The 14,378-nt window shown below is 42.8% G+C and overlaps 1 protein-coding gene across 3 annotated transcripts in view; it reads left to right on the top strand.

Moving 5' to 3' along the window:
- The window catches only part of SGCD (sarcoglycan delta), a 305,997-nt gene that overhangs the window by 109,215 nt on the left and 182,404 nt on the right, over nucleotides 1-14,378 (top strand). For all 3 annotated transcript variants that reach the window (XM_032124855.1, XM_032124858.1, XM_032124854.1), the window contains exon 2: nucleotides 2,329-2,514. The gene's annotated coding sequence lies outside the window, so the exon portion shown is untranslated. The remainder of the gene's footprint in view (nucleotides 1-2,328; nucleotides 2,515-14,378) is intronic.

The raw sequence follows: 14,378 nt of genomic DNA, 5'->3' as shown, positions 1-14,378 counted from the left end.
GTTTGGCCAACACAAATGACATACATTCTTCTTTAAATTTTTTTTTTCCTTTTTTTTCCCCCCCTTTTAAGGTTCTGAGCCAACACAAATTATAGCTTGTGTGGATTTCCGTGCATTTATCTTTTGTAGCCTTTTACTTTACTCTGTTGCTGCCTAGAATGGTCCCTGGCCTGGCTCCCTCCCTCTGTATTCTGTGATGCACATCAGCAGAGTGTGGAGCCTTCAGACTGGAGCATCTACACTTCGCTGCTCACTGGAAACCTGGCCACTAATTTAATTTTGTTAAGGTGCCCCATCTCTGTTGTATTGTGAGAGATGGGAATCGTGCACACTCACTGCATTTTGTCATGACTAAAGTTGTTTCTGCCTCCATGTCCACACCTCCTGTTACTTCTCCTCCTTCACATTGCTGCACATTCATTGGCAAACTGTACTAGACAGGAACTTCACACCCACACCTTTCCCAGCCTGAGCCCAGGTCCCTGCACTCAGGTAGCAGTGATGATCTGGTCCTGTTGCTGTTACTTCCACTACTCAACTCAGCTGATGCTGTGGTTAATGCACAAAAATGTAGCCCTGATTTTCTTTAGTGACTATTCTGTGTTACAATTTACGAGTAGAAATGAAAAAGTAATTGTAGCTGCGGTCTCCAGAGATAAAATCCCTTAAAAGCAGTAGAATTAGATCTTACTGCTGCCTTGCAGATCAAACTACTGCAGCATCAGCCATTCCTATGCCCGTAAGTCACTCAGCAGCTATTTCATTTGGCAGTCTGATTTTTCATGGTTGCCTGGAAGAGGACAGCACCTGTGAAGGTCCCCTTTTGTCCTTCATGTCTGAGTTCAAGAGAGGCTGAAAATGTGTACAAGAGTTACTGGGTTGAGGTCTGCCATCCCAACTCCTGTTGTGGGTGTCTCACAAGGTGTTGTGGAGCCTTTAGGGGTGTATGTAACATAAGAGGTCCAGTAAAGTAATAAGTGCTAAATAAAGTGAATATATTTGATTGTTCTGATCTGTGTGACTATGTGTGCTGTGTGGACTTCCAGCAAAAAAAGAAAAAAAACCATTATGTGCATTTTTGTGTGTGTCTATGTATGTATATAAAAGGCACTATGATGCTAACTTCCAGTATTCACAGTTTCATGTGCTGGCTACTGAAATCTTCCTTCTTGCAAGCCCAAAACCTAATGGGCTTTCCAGATAGGTGTAACCTGTTCATGGGTGCAGGGTTTCTTGTGAAGATGTAATGGGATTTCGTGGTACTTAGAGCTGCCACAGGCTTTCTCCTCTGAGGGAAACCTCTTGTATGTCTCTGGGTTTTTTCCCTGTGCTTTTTTTTGCATTCCTAGGCAGAGTTAGAGTATCTTTGTGGCTGCTGAGTTAATCTTAGAGGAGCATCTCTGGGTGTGGTTTAAGGACATAAGCCATGGATATATACGACATAGGGAGCTCAGATCCTGCTCTTCCCTCAGTCCTCACCTGTTTTGTGCTGCTGTGCCCAGTTTTGCTTTACAGGCTGTGTTATCTGGGTGGGGGAGGATGATTCTTTGGGTGTTTCCCATATGCCAGGGATTAGGGATGAGCATTTGAACTTCTCAGTTCTGCTCTGAGGTTTCTGGTTGCTGGCAGTGCTGCTGCTGGTGGTCGCCTCCATCTCTCACCTGGTGTCTGCAGTGAGGCCTCACGTCCCTGCTCAGCCAGGGTCTGACCTCTTGAAAACTCTGAGCACATCTAGCAGTGATAGTGAGCTGGAAAACGTGGTGATGCTGAGCCCCCTGCTCCTGGAAAACCCCAGGACATTTACTGGTCTCTGACAGTTGCGTTGGAGGCAGAACTTAGGGAATTGCTGCATGTTGGGCTGGCAGTCACGACTTCCCATCTGATGTGAGCTCCTAAGCTTTGAATTTCTTGAGTAAGAGCCATTTTAAGGTGCAGAGTATTAAGACTGAGGTGATGTCTCTGCTTTTAATATGAAAGTCCTGTTATTCTTCAGAAATGCTATAATGAATTAAAATATTCCCGATGGAGAAGTTCATTACTTACTTTTGTATTACGATATTGGACTGGAATAAAAAGCAGCCAGGCTGTCATTCATTTCCTGGTCTAGGGACACTATAAAAGTACTGTAAAGCAAGAATAGCTTTGCACCACAGTTCTTGAATTCAATGATTGCCCTCTGAAGGTGCCACACATGATGGATTGTCACAGACTCCCTGTCCTGCCTTGACATTTCATTCCTATCCAGTGTTGTCTTGTGTTCTGCTCTGAATCTGCCAAACGACTGACCCTAGAATTTAATGCCACACCTTCTTCTCTTTTTCTGAGCAGCATCTTCTGCAGCTGAGGCTCTGAAATACTGGAGGACCCTGCATCTTCCTCAGGGACGTGGGCAAGGGAGAGCTGGAGCCTCTGGGGGGCTCGGAAAGGAATTGTGGTTGGTGGTCGCCTGAGGAACTTACCTTCACCCCAATGTTGCTCTGAAACGAGTCGTATCCAACAGTCAGGTTTGGTAAGGTATGTATTTTTTCCCCTGCTCTTGTATTTTTGCTTTTTTTCTGAATGTCTACATAGGGGGAAAACAGAACATTAGCAGCCTTTGAGTTTATTGCTGTATTCATGCCATGCTCATACTGTGTCTGTAAATAAGCTTTGCTCTCCCTGAATTTAGAAAGCATTCATCAGGAGTGAAGTGTTTTTATTGTCTTGGGCTTGAGGGGGTGTCTGTTTATGTGAAGTTCTTTATTGAACAAAATACTCGCTGATGGTTGTGTGTTGCTCCTGGTGATGGATACTTGATGATAAGAATCCATGTTTTGAAAATCCCACTTTTTGTGTGGGACTAATGACTGCAGTTCTGAGGGTCAGAGATGGGAAAAAAAGGGGAAATTAAGTAGCCCATTTGTAATTCAGCCCTGTGCTTTCCTTTGTGCTTTGTATATTCTCAGTATTTGCAAAGGATGGAAATACCACTACCAATTTCCTGCATAATCAATTCCACCTTTGTTGTGTAGCACTTAAAATTTTTGCCTGTGTGGAGATTCTCATACCCACACAAACATCTGTGCTGGAACTGTAGCAAGGCAATATGAAACCATTTTCTACCAAAAAGCTGAAGGCCAGGATGTATTGTTGATGAAGATTGTGCTATATGAGATTTTAGGGTAATACAGTCTCTGATTCTATGGCTTCTTTTACCTAGGTCAAGTTATTTCTGTGGAGGGAAAGTTTTCTGATTTAAAAAAAAAAAAAAAAAGCCAACACATTTAAAGCAATGGTTCCCAGATCTCAGTAGAATGGTATGAGATAATATTATCCTTTGTCATTTAACACATGGGTATTGACTTCCTTTATATGACTGAACCAGCACTATAATCTTGTTGAGAAAAGTACAGCAGCAATATAACATCTGCACTTGGTGTTAGTGGAGGAGCAGGGAAAAGAACTCAAGACTTTCTTAAAAGCCTCTAAATAAACCGTGATGTATCCAGGTGAGTGTGCATTAGTTCTCCTGCTTTTGATCTGGTTGCACTTGTCATGTTACCTCTGGAAATTGTAGGCTCAAAACTCCAGCCGAGCTCTGCAAGTGTCTGGCAGTTGCAGGGAAAAGTTGGTTGGAATAGCTTAAATTGGGTGCTTAACTTTTAAATGTCGAGGGTCAAGAAAGGTCTGTTCCAACCACAGCATGTGCTGTTAATTTGTACAGGAATTTCAAGAAAACAACACGGTTGCCAGGGCGAGGTTCCCGTCATTACAGCTCAGCACAGCTCTGCTTGTCTGCCTGCTCCGCTGGCGCCTGGTTTCTGGAAGAAGAGCTTGTTAAACATTGCTCCTGCCTTTATTATCCTCTTCACTTCTGTTTATTTCCAAGCTACTGCTCTTGTGATTATAGCACTTAAAAAGGGAAGGTTGTAGGAGAGGTATTTCATAATCAAGAGAGCTTCTTGACTCTCGCAGAGAAAAATTTGGCACTGTTAAAATCACAGCAGTTTTGTTTATTCCTTGTTTGGGTTTGAGATTTCTGAGTTGAAACATGTAAATCTTCCTTGCAATGAGGGTATGAGTTTTGCTGGGTACCCACGGGGCCCCAGGACGTGTGAGGATCTGCTCCAGAGATGTTGGTTGTTGGTGTGACCGTGGTGCTGCTCCTGCCTTGGACAGGGGGGTGGTAAATGAGCTCCCCTGTCATTCCTGAGTCAGTCCAACTCTCACTCTAAGATCTATTGGTGTGAAACCATTATTTAAGAACTAAACTCTAGGGTGGACTTTGGTTATACTTTTGTATTTTACTTTGTGGCCATCAGATCTAAAACTTGGTTCTTATTTAAATCTCATGCTTATGGAAACTTCATCTTTAAGAAGAGCGTTGCAGGTTGAGAAGGTTGTGCCAAAATATAAAGATTTGGCCAAACTGGTTTTGCTCACTTAAGTAGCTGAGGCCTTTCTTTATCGATTGTCTTCCTCTCATGGACTTGTGATTTTCAGAATGCTTGACTGCCATCAGCTTCATCTGTTCCCACAACACCCTTGTAAGACAGAAGTGCTACTTGTCCCCATTTTGTAAATGGTGAATAAGAAACAGAGTCACTTCTAGGTCACTTTTAAGTGGCAAACATCTGTCCCTGATTTTCAGGCAGTCTAAGTGCACAGGCTGCATGCAGTGCCCACAGCTGGAGGCAAACAGGATAGCCCTGGCTGAGCACAAGATTTGGATGTGGATCCTCCTGAGGTCGCTGCTCCCGCCTAGTCCAGTTTCTTCCATGTGTCCTGCTCTCCCAGGTAGAGAGGGTTTTAATTAAGTGATTGCAGTAACGCTGAATGACATCAGGACTCAACATTCCCTCCCTGTCTCTACTGAAAACTGAAACATCTGTTCAAATGATGTGAGCTGAATTCATTCATCTTTGCAGCAGTGTTTGCTCACGTGAGACGAGCAGATTCCCTTTTAGCAACATTTATGAAGTTGTGCTGATGGTAATCTTATTGGATGAGGAATTAGTTTAAATGGATCTGCAGATGACATGCAGAGCAATATTTTTTTTCTGAAATTGCTCATTTTTAGATTAGTAGAATCCGGTTAGCAAAATGCTCTGTTCGGCTGAAAAGGCACATTTAATAAATATGTAAGAGAAATTTTAAAGTAGCCATTAAATGTAGTTAATAAATTTTATCTTGCAAATAGAACTGGAAAAAAACCTGTTCATCTAATGTGTTTTATGGCTCTCACAGCAATTAATTGTCTTCATTACATGAACATAAATCCTCAGTGTAATTCACCTTTTTCAGATTAATTGCTGTGGAAATTTCCCCTTTGCTTTGTTTAGACTAGTAATATTATTTCTCTTTTCTAAAAGTTGAATCTCAACATCACATTTTTTACCTTTTCCAGATGTTCTGTAAATCAGTTCCAGTTAAAAGAAGTCTCTTTATGCTACAGGCCAGTGCTGGGGTGGTGTTGCAGCTGTGATGCTCTGATCAGGTGAAGCAGAGACTTCAAGCCCTGCTTGACCTACAGCAGAGCAGTGGGCAGGTCTCCTTCTCTCATTCATTATACTATGTGGTCTGACAAAAACTTACTATTTCTTTCTTCAGATTTTTTTTTGTTTCTTATATGATTTCATTTATTAAATGAAAAAAAAACGCTCTGATTTTTATATGCCTGTGGGCTTGGCTGTCACAGTAAGACCCTAGTGCAACTTTTCAGTGTCTTTGCTGAGGGGTGCAGGTGATGTCTGAAAATTTGTCAGTAAAATTGTCCTCCAACATTATTGAAGAAAAACTTTGGTTGGAGCATCACGGGACTTCTGCTTAAATTCCCAAAATTAAATTAAAGCTTTATTTTGATTAAAGCCTTTTTTCCCCTGGACTGAATTTTGCACACCAAACAGGACAAGAGGACAGCATGCAGGATCATGTTTTACATATGTTTTTTTTATCAGTGAGCAGGCTGAGCTTGTTTGCATGAGTAACATTTATGCAAATGTTTTCTAGTGTTTCTCTGGACTGTTTTGCCAGGGTGAGGAAATAAAACAGCTATTATATTTGCATGTTTTTGTTGCAAGATCAGCAGACTGGCTGTTAAGGTATCGGTTCCCTTGATGACACCACTTCTGCAGCCCCATTCACTCAGCTTCTCCTGACAGGGCTTTTATTGAATCCATCAACCTGACACATATCAAAGCACAATTTCTGATAACAAATATCTTGTTGTAAAATGAATTAAAAAGCTGATAGCAGCAGCAGAACTGAGTTGAATTTCTGAAAGAAAATAAGAAACTCCAAAACTAACATGAGATTCTGAAGATACCAATCACAGAACAGTAATATAATAGTCCTTTACCTGTGCTCCTGAAGTACTGAGAAATCTGTGGGTTTGTCTGAAGTCATACAAATGGCCTTGCTCCTGGGCTGGCAGCCTGAGGCTCTGCCTTCTGCCCTCTGATGTTCGTAGTGGTGCTTCAGAGAGTGATGAAGTTGGGGTTTGTTTTCTTCTGGAGACCTTTCCCCTGCGAGGACCAGCAACCTCCTTGTAATAACTTTGCACTTCAGTCACACAGAGATTTGGAGACTGAGTGGGAAATGCTGGCTCTGCGTGGAGCACATGTTCTTTCTGTCAAAAGACAAAGCAGTTTGGAGCCCCTTGTCCTCTGCAGAGCTGCTGCTTGGCAGCCCATAGGCCGTGTCTTAGGCAGAGTCCAGCCAGGGTGGGAAAGGGCCTATGTTTCTTTGGGCTGCAGATGTTTTGAAATTAGCAGGCTCAAAACCTTTGTCTGAGAACATATTTTCTCTGTCTCTTTGCAACCCTCTCCTATCTGTCTTGCTCTCTTCATCCTGCTTTTCTATCCCCTTTGGTTTTGCATCCCTCAGAGGACAAGCAGCTTCTGGCAGGGCTGCCTTTGCACTGGTACTGCTTTCACTCTGCCCGGGCTCACTTACCTCTGATTTTTGGCTAGCATGCACTGTAAAATACTAGCTAATAATAATCATGCCTTTTGCTCTGTGGCAGGCCTGCTTTTGGATGAGTATCCACTGACAGTTTGCAGCCTAGCAGAGAGGAAGAGGAGGGCAGCCAACAGTTGATGTGGAAAATTAATTATGAACTGCCATCCTCCTGCCATGTAGTTAAGACAGTTCTGCATTCCAAGCTTTACATCCAGCTGCGCATTTCCTTCCTCAAATAGTGGGAATGCTGCCAGAACAAAGCTTAGTGGAGAATGTCTCATATGGGACTGATCAGTCAGGATGCTCTGGAGCCTTTACTGCTCTGCTTTCAGCTGTGACACTGCCCAAGGAGTAACTTTTTACCTTTTGTTGGATGAATGTTTAGCTTAATTGTGCATCCAAGTTGATAAAGATGTGTGTGTGTGGTGGGGAAGTCACCCATGTCCCCTGTGCAGTCAGAGAGCAAAATTTTTGTGTTTCAGTGTAGTGGTGACTACACTGTTCAGGTTCAGATGAGCTGCAGCTTATTATATTTTCATCCTTCAGGATGACATATTTACTTTATAATGATCCTGAAAAACTGGCCTCTTACATGGAGGGGGGAGAGTTTGACAGGCACCAGGTAGCCCTGGGAATGTAATTACCTGTAGGAGCAGTTCTGTCCCTGGACAACCTCTGTGGAAAGATCACAGAGGCAATTGCTGGAATCCCCAGCACCCTCTGTAGTTCAGGAGCTGTTCTGGTCTCATAAAGGAACACTGGGTCCTACTACCTTGAGCTGAGCACTGCCCAATCTAAGTGCCAAGGATGCCATTCCTTAGGGACCCCTTTAGGATACATGAAAGAGTCTGAAAGAGGTAGGGTTTTGGAAAGCCCTGACAAATTTCTAAGTGGCTGTTTGGGGCTGAGCTAAAGAAATGAGCATTTGGTGTAACTTTCCTCGATGTTTAGTCCAGTGGGTAGTTGAGGGTGTGAAAACAGCCTTGCAAAGCCACAACAAGTAACAGGTGTGAGGTGTTATGGAGAGACTTTTATCTATAACAGTGTCTCTTCAGAACAGAAGAACCCTTTTGGCTGCTCAAATTTTCAGTTAAGGTACCAGAAGTCTCCACTTTGTACATTTTTATTATCAAATTCATTGTTACAGTTGCTGACTGATTTAATGGTTAACTGAGGGGTGATCTCTAAGAAATACCTAGGATTTTGTAGATTGCTGCCTGGTGGAAGTCACTGACTCAAGTCATGATGATGTGGCTTCTGTTTTTCTCTTCCTGAGCTCTACCTCCTGATTGACACAAATTCTACTTTCTTTCTAGTGCTGTCATGCTGATTTTTTGCAGCCAGGGGACCGTATTTGGAAGCACAAACCCGTTCCACAGGTTTAGATGTGCTGCAAATAATTATGAATATCTAATGAAGGGAAGCTAAAACATACTGAAAATGTTTGGAAATAAGAGGGAATGTGTGCAGCCAAGCGTTAGCTGTGAATGGAGAGTTCTTGTTGGCATTGCTTAATGGGAACTTTCCAGCTTGTAGTTCCTGTGGTGAATATATAGATAATGGCAAAACCAAAAAGGCAGAGTTGCTGGAGGTAAATGGAAGGAGCCTTTCACCTCTAGGTGAAAAGGGACAGTGAAGTGAGCAGCGTTTCTCTTGATGGGTTGACACCCCCTCAGTCTTTGCTTCCCAATTACTGGGAAGGGGCCAGCAGAGACCCTGCTGCACTGGCCTCCTCTAAACAAAGTTGTGTCTTACTCCTTCACAACGCCAAATACCATCTGTTTTTTACTCCTGACTCTCCAGGAAAAAACAGGGAGAAATTTTTTTACTTTTTTTTTCTTTTCTCTCTCTCTACTAGCTCCCTTTATGTCTCCCCAGACAAGCTTGCTGCTTTTGACATTAGTGGCCAGATGCCTTTTTGTCCACCTCAGGAAGTGGTTCCTGATCTTTGTGGAGATTCCCCTCTTCCTTTCTTCCCAGTGCTATTGTGCTTTCCAGTCTCAATGCTGTGTGAGAAGGAACACTGCAGTTTTATCTTAGATGTTGTATAAAGACTTGGGCTTGGGGAACCATCAAATTGGTGTGCACTCAAGCTGTGTTGTGATGCCATCACCCACGTGGATGGAGAAGCTGAAATTCAAAGCATTCTGAATGAAAAGGCACCATGGGGGTTAGGACTGTGCCACTGCCCTGACAGACCTCATGCCTCTGTCAGGTGCTGGAGGTTCTCAGCTTCTCTCCTTCTGCCCAGTCATACCCTGGTGGGTCTGCACCAGCATGCTGGGATAGAAGAAACATAAAGAAAATAAAGAGAATTCAGGACATTTTCTACAAACCCCTTTGTGTTTTATGTGTTAAATTGAGTGGGAGAGGTGGTGCTTGACTGGCACTGCAGGGCAACACCTCTCAAAGTGTCCTTGAGTTTATGACGGAAGTAGGGAGGTTTTAAGTCCTTCTCTGCACTGTTGTGCTGCCCTCGGGGGTGACACCAAAACCCAGAGGATCACTGGAAGTTTCCCCTTGGAATGCTCTTAAAAGGGGGCAAAACAGTAACAAGAAGTGTTTCTCCTTAGGAAGGCTTGTTGGCACCTCTCTTTGGCTCAGGAACACGGGAGCAAGGGGGTGGGCAGCCCTCCACTCTGCTTGCTTTCTGTCTGGGAGGAATTTCTAGTTATTAATGATTAATTCAAATGTTTCTTGCCATGAGTACAATCCGCACAGAGTGATAAATTTGTGGTGGGTTAGAGGTGGAGGTTGCTCAGTGCTGACAATTAGTTTGAGCCACAGGCTTTGCTTTCATTGGCATTTTCACAGCATTAACCTGGACCTTGTCAATTAAAATCCAGACACATTTTGATGAGGGACATCTTCTTCTAATGATAATTGTAATAATATCACTTTTCTTCATTTAAAACCTGTCAGGCAGGCCATGTTTCCTGGAAAATAACTGCCCAATTTTCACATTGCCTAAATAACTAGGAAGTATCTTTCAGTTTTTTGAGCTGACATTTCATCACCAATAACTAAAAGCATGTGGGGCCAGAGCTGTTAATCTTCGAACGCTTACCAACTTCAGTCAAGGTAATTTGACTTTATCTGCTAAAATAAGCAGGTTTATTAGCCTTCACTTTGGAGGCTAATAAACATTTGATAATTGCCTCAAGTCGTTGGTGGGGATTTAGCCTATTTAGGTCTTCTATTTGACAGCACAGCTCCAGAGCATATCCTAGACAGTGATCCATTTCTGCAGCTCACCTGTTCATTAGGTGGAGGAGGAAGCCTGGTGTAAAAGGTTGATAAGGAACTTGTCTGAGTTGCACAAGAAGTCTGCAGCAAAATAAACCCTGGAAATTCTCTGTCTGTTCTTGTATATTAACTGCAGTGGGTTTTTTATGTGTCTGTAAATACATTTAGAATCTCTTTCAGGCCACAAAAATGCGTATTTAATAGTTGCAGTGAGAGTGGTATATCAGTTTTCAGTTGGAAACCCATTGTGGTTTTATTTTAGCATGGCATGCAAAATAAAAAAGTGAAAATCATGTTTAGTTTTGCATGGAAAAATACTTCTCATTTTCCTGAGTGGTGTTTCATAAGTGAAATCCTTTACAAATAGCCACAGTAGGGAAGCAAAAAGCTGTATCAAGTAGAACTATCTAGACTTTGCAACGTGCTTGGTCTGAGCTTGTCCATGTGGGTGGAAAATGCGGCACTTCTTTATTAAAAACTTGATTCTTTGGTCTTCCTCTGAGAAGTGCAGAGGAAGGAACTCTTAATTATGTGCACCTCTAGGTGATGCCATAATATAAGTAACAACAACCCACCTTATTTCTATAGCAGCTGGAAAAATGTCATCAATTGTTTGTAGTTCCAAACTCAGGGCATAGCACGGACTCAAGAGTAGGAAATGCAGGCACAAAATCCTGCACTGAAAAAAGACTGAGGAATGATAATGGGGAGCTAAATGGGCTTGGGCTGCTGTGCCTGTATTCTGCAAGTTTACAGTTGTGCTTTCAGTCAATGCAAAGAGTAATCCACCTCCTCTGTGGTGAGGCTTTTCTTTTCCCTTTCCAGTGTGAACTGGCAAGCCTGTAATCTGCATTCTGCTGCACATAGAAGTCACATTTACAATGGCACAGCTTGAAGGCTGTAAATATTACCAGATATTTTTCCAGTGAGCCTTTATCAACTGAGCTGTGTATCTCACTGCTCTCATTTTTTTAAGAGTCCATTAGGGGTGATCAATAAAACCTGACCTACCTTTGCAAGTTAAATAGGCCTGATTTTAAATGACCAGACTTAAAGACATTAGGATTTGCTACCAGTGATTTAAAGTGCAAGCAAGGTCTGTTTACATGCCATTTCTTTTCCACTTTTGAGGTTTGAATTGCATGGGAAAATGTGTCACATTGGACATTAAAGCATGGAAGTAGAAACTGACACTTTGTTGAGCATGTCTTTATGTAGGAGCTGCCTTCCTACCCTGCACTTCACTGTGTCTTACTGAATACATATTGTAATTAATAGATGTGGAACACACCTAACTGTGCAGAGGGAAGGCTCCGTGAACTCCGACTCCAAACAGGATTTTCTTTTTGTTGCTTTTGATCTTCAGGAGGTGCCCAAGGAGGAAAACAGAATGTGCAATAAACAAACAAACACACAAAGTAATAAAAAATATATATGTCTGTTGTTTAACCCTTGGAGGTCAGTGTGGAAGTGAAGGCTGGAAGAGCAGCACTCCCTGCAATGCAGGTCTGGCTGGGCACATGGAAGGGATGGATTGGTGCTGTAGAGCAGGCTTTTATTTCCCCACCTCATGACTTTTAAGCATTTAATTTGGGAACCTGAAAGCCATGTGGAATGGTCATGTGTCATGAAAGACAGGTTTGGTTATACAAATGAAATACTTCATTGCCTTAAAGTTAGTCTGAAAGGTGTTGTAATAAGCAGGTCATTGAGTCAAATGTGCTGAAATAAAACCTCCTGGCAGGAATGCTGTATCCTGCAGACATTATCTCTGTTACAAAGAACTGCTTTAGAACATCTTAAATATTTTTGTGGCACTTGTTTGTCATAACCACCCAGCTATCTGTCTGTTGGGCTAGTTCAGATTATTATGGAATGCAGTGTGGTGCCTCTGGAGATCCCAGCTGAGACTGGGCACAGTCCATGCATTTACTGATGGCGTGTCTCAGTTTCACAAGATTGTTATGTGCCAGCTGCTCTTCCTCTCCTCTGCATGGTTCATGCTGAGAGCAAGAGGTGTGAGGTCTCAGTAAGAGCCATCAGAAGGCACTGCTGCTCAGATGCCTCCATTGTTTTATATGGAACTTGTGTGTGTTAATTTTGACTTTAGGCTCGTGTACGTGCATGCTCATACTCTGTTGGACTACTTATTAATAAAAATCATTATTAATTTTGTTCCTAAATTGTCTTATCTGTTTCTGTGGCCCTAGTTTGTGCCCTGCTATGTTCAGTGCTGAGGAACGAGGTCGTACATGACAGTGCTTGGCCCAGGGAGTTCTTGTGTGAAAAATCTAAATATAGTGGGAGAAGGAGACATGGATTGCCAGCAAGTGTGGAGGCAACAGATGGAGCACAGCGGTGGAGATGAAGGATGTGCAGAGCTTCGTGTGTTGCAGGGCACTGATCAAAACTCCTCTTTGTTGTGGTGCCTGTACAAGGCTCACAGCAATCAGGGATTTGGTTTGCTGAGACTAACTCCTGCCTTGTTAACTACTACCTCTTGATTATTTCTATCTATATCCATCTGCTGCCTCTTTGCTGTTAGAGCTGCAAATTCCTTAGGGTTCAAGCAGCTTTTTCTTTTAGTGTTTGTGCACTACCAAATTCCATGAGGCTCTGGCCCAGGGTTAATGCTGGAAGCTGTTAGCAGTGGCATTTGCACATAAAAAATAAGGCACTAGGAAAACAATTATTTTCACGTCCTGATTATCTTTATTTGCATTGCAACATCCTCTGAATCTTTGAAACTGAAAACATTATTTAAATGAAAGACACATGATTATAATTATTGTCATAATGTTCTGTAACCACAAATAGGTCAGCACAGGAAATGCAGGTTTTTTTGGTGTGTGGTTGTTTGTATATATATATACACACATCTGTATTTTTCTGGTAGGTAGATTTTATCTTACAGCCTCTGGCTGTTGCTTTCCTAGGTGCTTATTCATATTTAATCCAGCTCCCCCATGTATTTGCATACATAAATGCGCGCTTGTTTTTAGCACCTGTTTGCATCTTTTAATTCTAGATTGACCCTGAGGCTGCTGGCTTTGGGGTTTGTGCAGCCCCCAGGTAGCTGGGTGTTGGATATTGCTCCCCTTTCCCAAGCCCTGAGGCCGTGTCACACTGACCTGCCAGCTGAAGTTTCCCCTCCTGGCTCCAGGCCACAGCCAAGTGCTTTCAGCGAGTTCTCGGCTATAATCCTGAGCTGATTTCTGGGATGCAATTCACTGCCACGGTTATCATATCAAAAGGGGAGTGATTTACATTTCCTGCACGTCTCTGTGTTGCCAGCCCCGGAGGATGCTGCAGAGAGAAAGTTAACGCAATTTGATAAAATAGCGAAAATGAGCCTATTTACAGCGCTGCATCTTACGCTGTGGAGGAATTCGATACAGACGCAAAGTTGGCACTAAGTACGAATTTAGGCTGTGCACAGAGATTAATTTGGGGACTTTTTTTGGCTCCCAGGGAAAAAAAAAATAGGAAGATTGTTCCTGAAGACTGAATGCGTGGAGAGCTGTGTACTCGGCTTTGTGCGCCACAAAATAAATCTTTATCTTGATTTCTTATTGTGTTGCCCCTTAAACTCTCTCTCTTCTCCTGATATTTATCCAGAGTAGTGTCTGCATAACACAGTATCTTTAGGTTTTATCTGACCCCCTCAGCCCTCTGCAGTTTCCTCACTGAAAAGGAATTGAGCAATCATGCCAGCATCATTTGTACAAAGTGAAACACTTTCTGCTGAGATATTTTAAGCACGTTCCTACTGGAAATGCCATAGGAATGGCAGGGCTGCAGCGTTTGCTGCTGCTGCGCATTCAGCTGCCGGTATTTGTATGCAGAAGCAGACACAGTGGTGGCTTCACATTCATTTCCTGTGTATCAATTACTTAATAGTAATCCACAAGCCCAGTTAAGGAACTGGAGGTAGGATGTGATGGTGAGAGTGTGGCCATGCCTCTCCTGTTGGAGTCTGGAGAGGGAAGGGATGCATCTCGTGCAGGTGACTGAACTGGTGCTGTTATCTCTGAGTTAGATTCCTGCAGTCTTGTCTAACTTTGGCTTAATTCCGTATTTTTTTATGAGCATCTTTCTTGGATGTATTGACTGTGCTGCGATGAGGGGTTGTGTAAAAGGGGCGCTCAAGGAGAATGGAATGTGCAAAGCACTCTTGGATTTACTGCACCTTA

Source organism: Corvus moneduloides, chromosome 15 (genome assembly GCF_009650955.1).
Source record: "Corvus moneduloides isolate bCorMon1 chromosome 15, bCorMon1.pri, whole genome shotgun sequence".
Classification (NCBI taxonomy): Eukaryota; Metazoa; Chordata; class Aves; order Passeriformes; family Corvidae; genus Corvus; species Corvus moneduloides.
The sequence above is the reverse complement of the archived record's forward strand: the minus strand, read 5'-3'. Positions and strand labels throughout refer to the sequence as shown.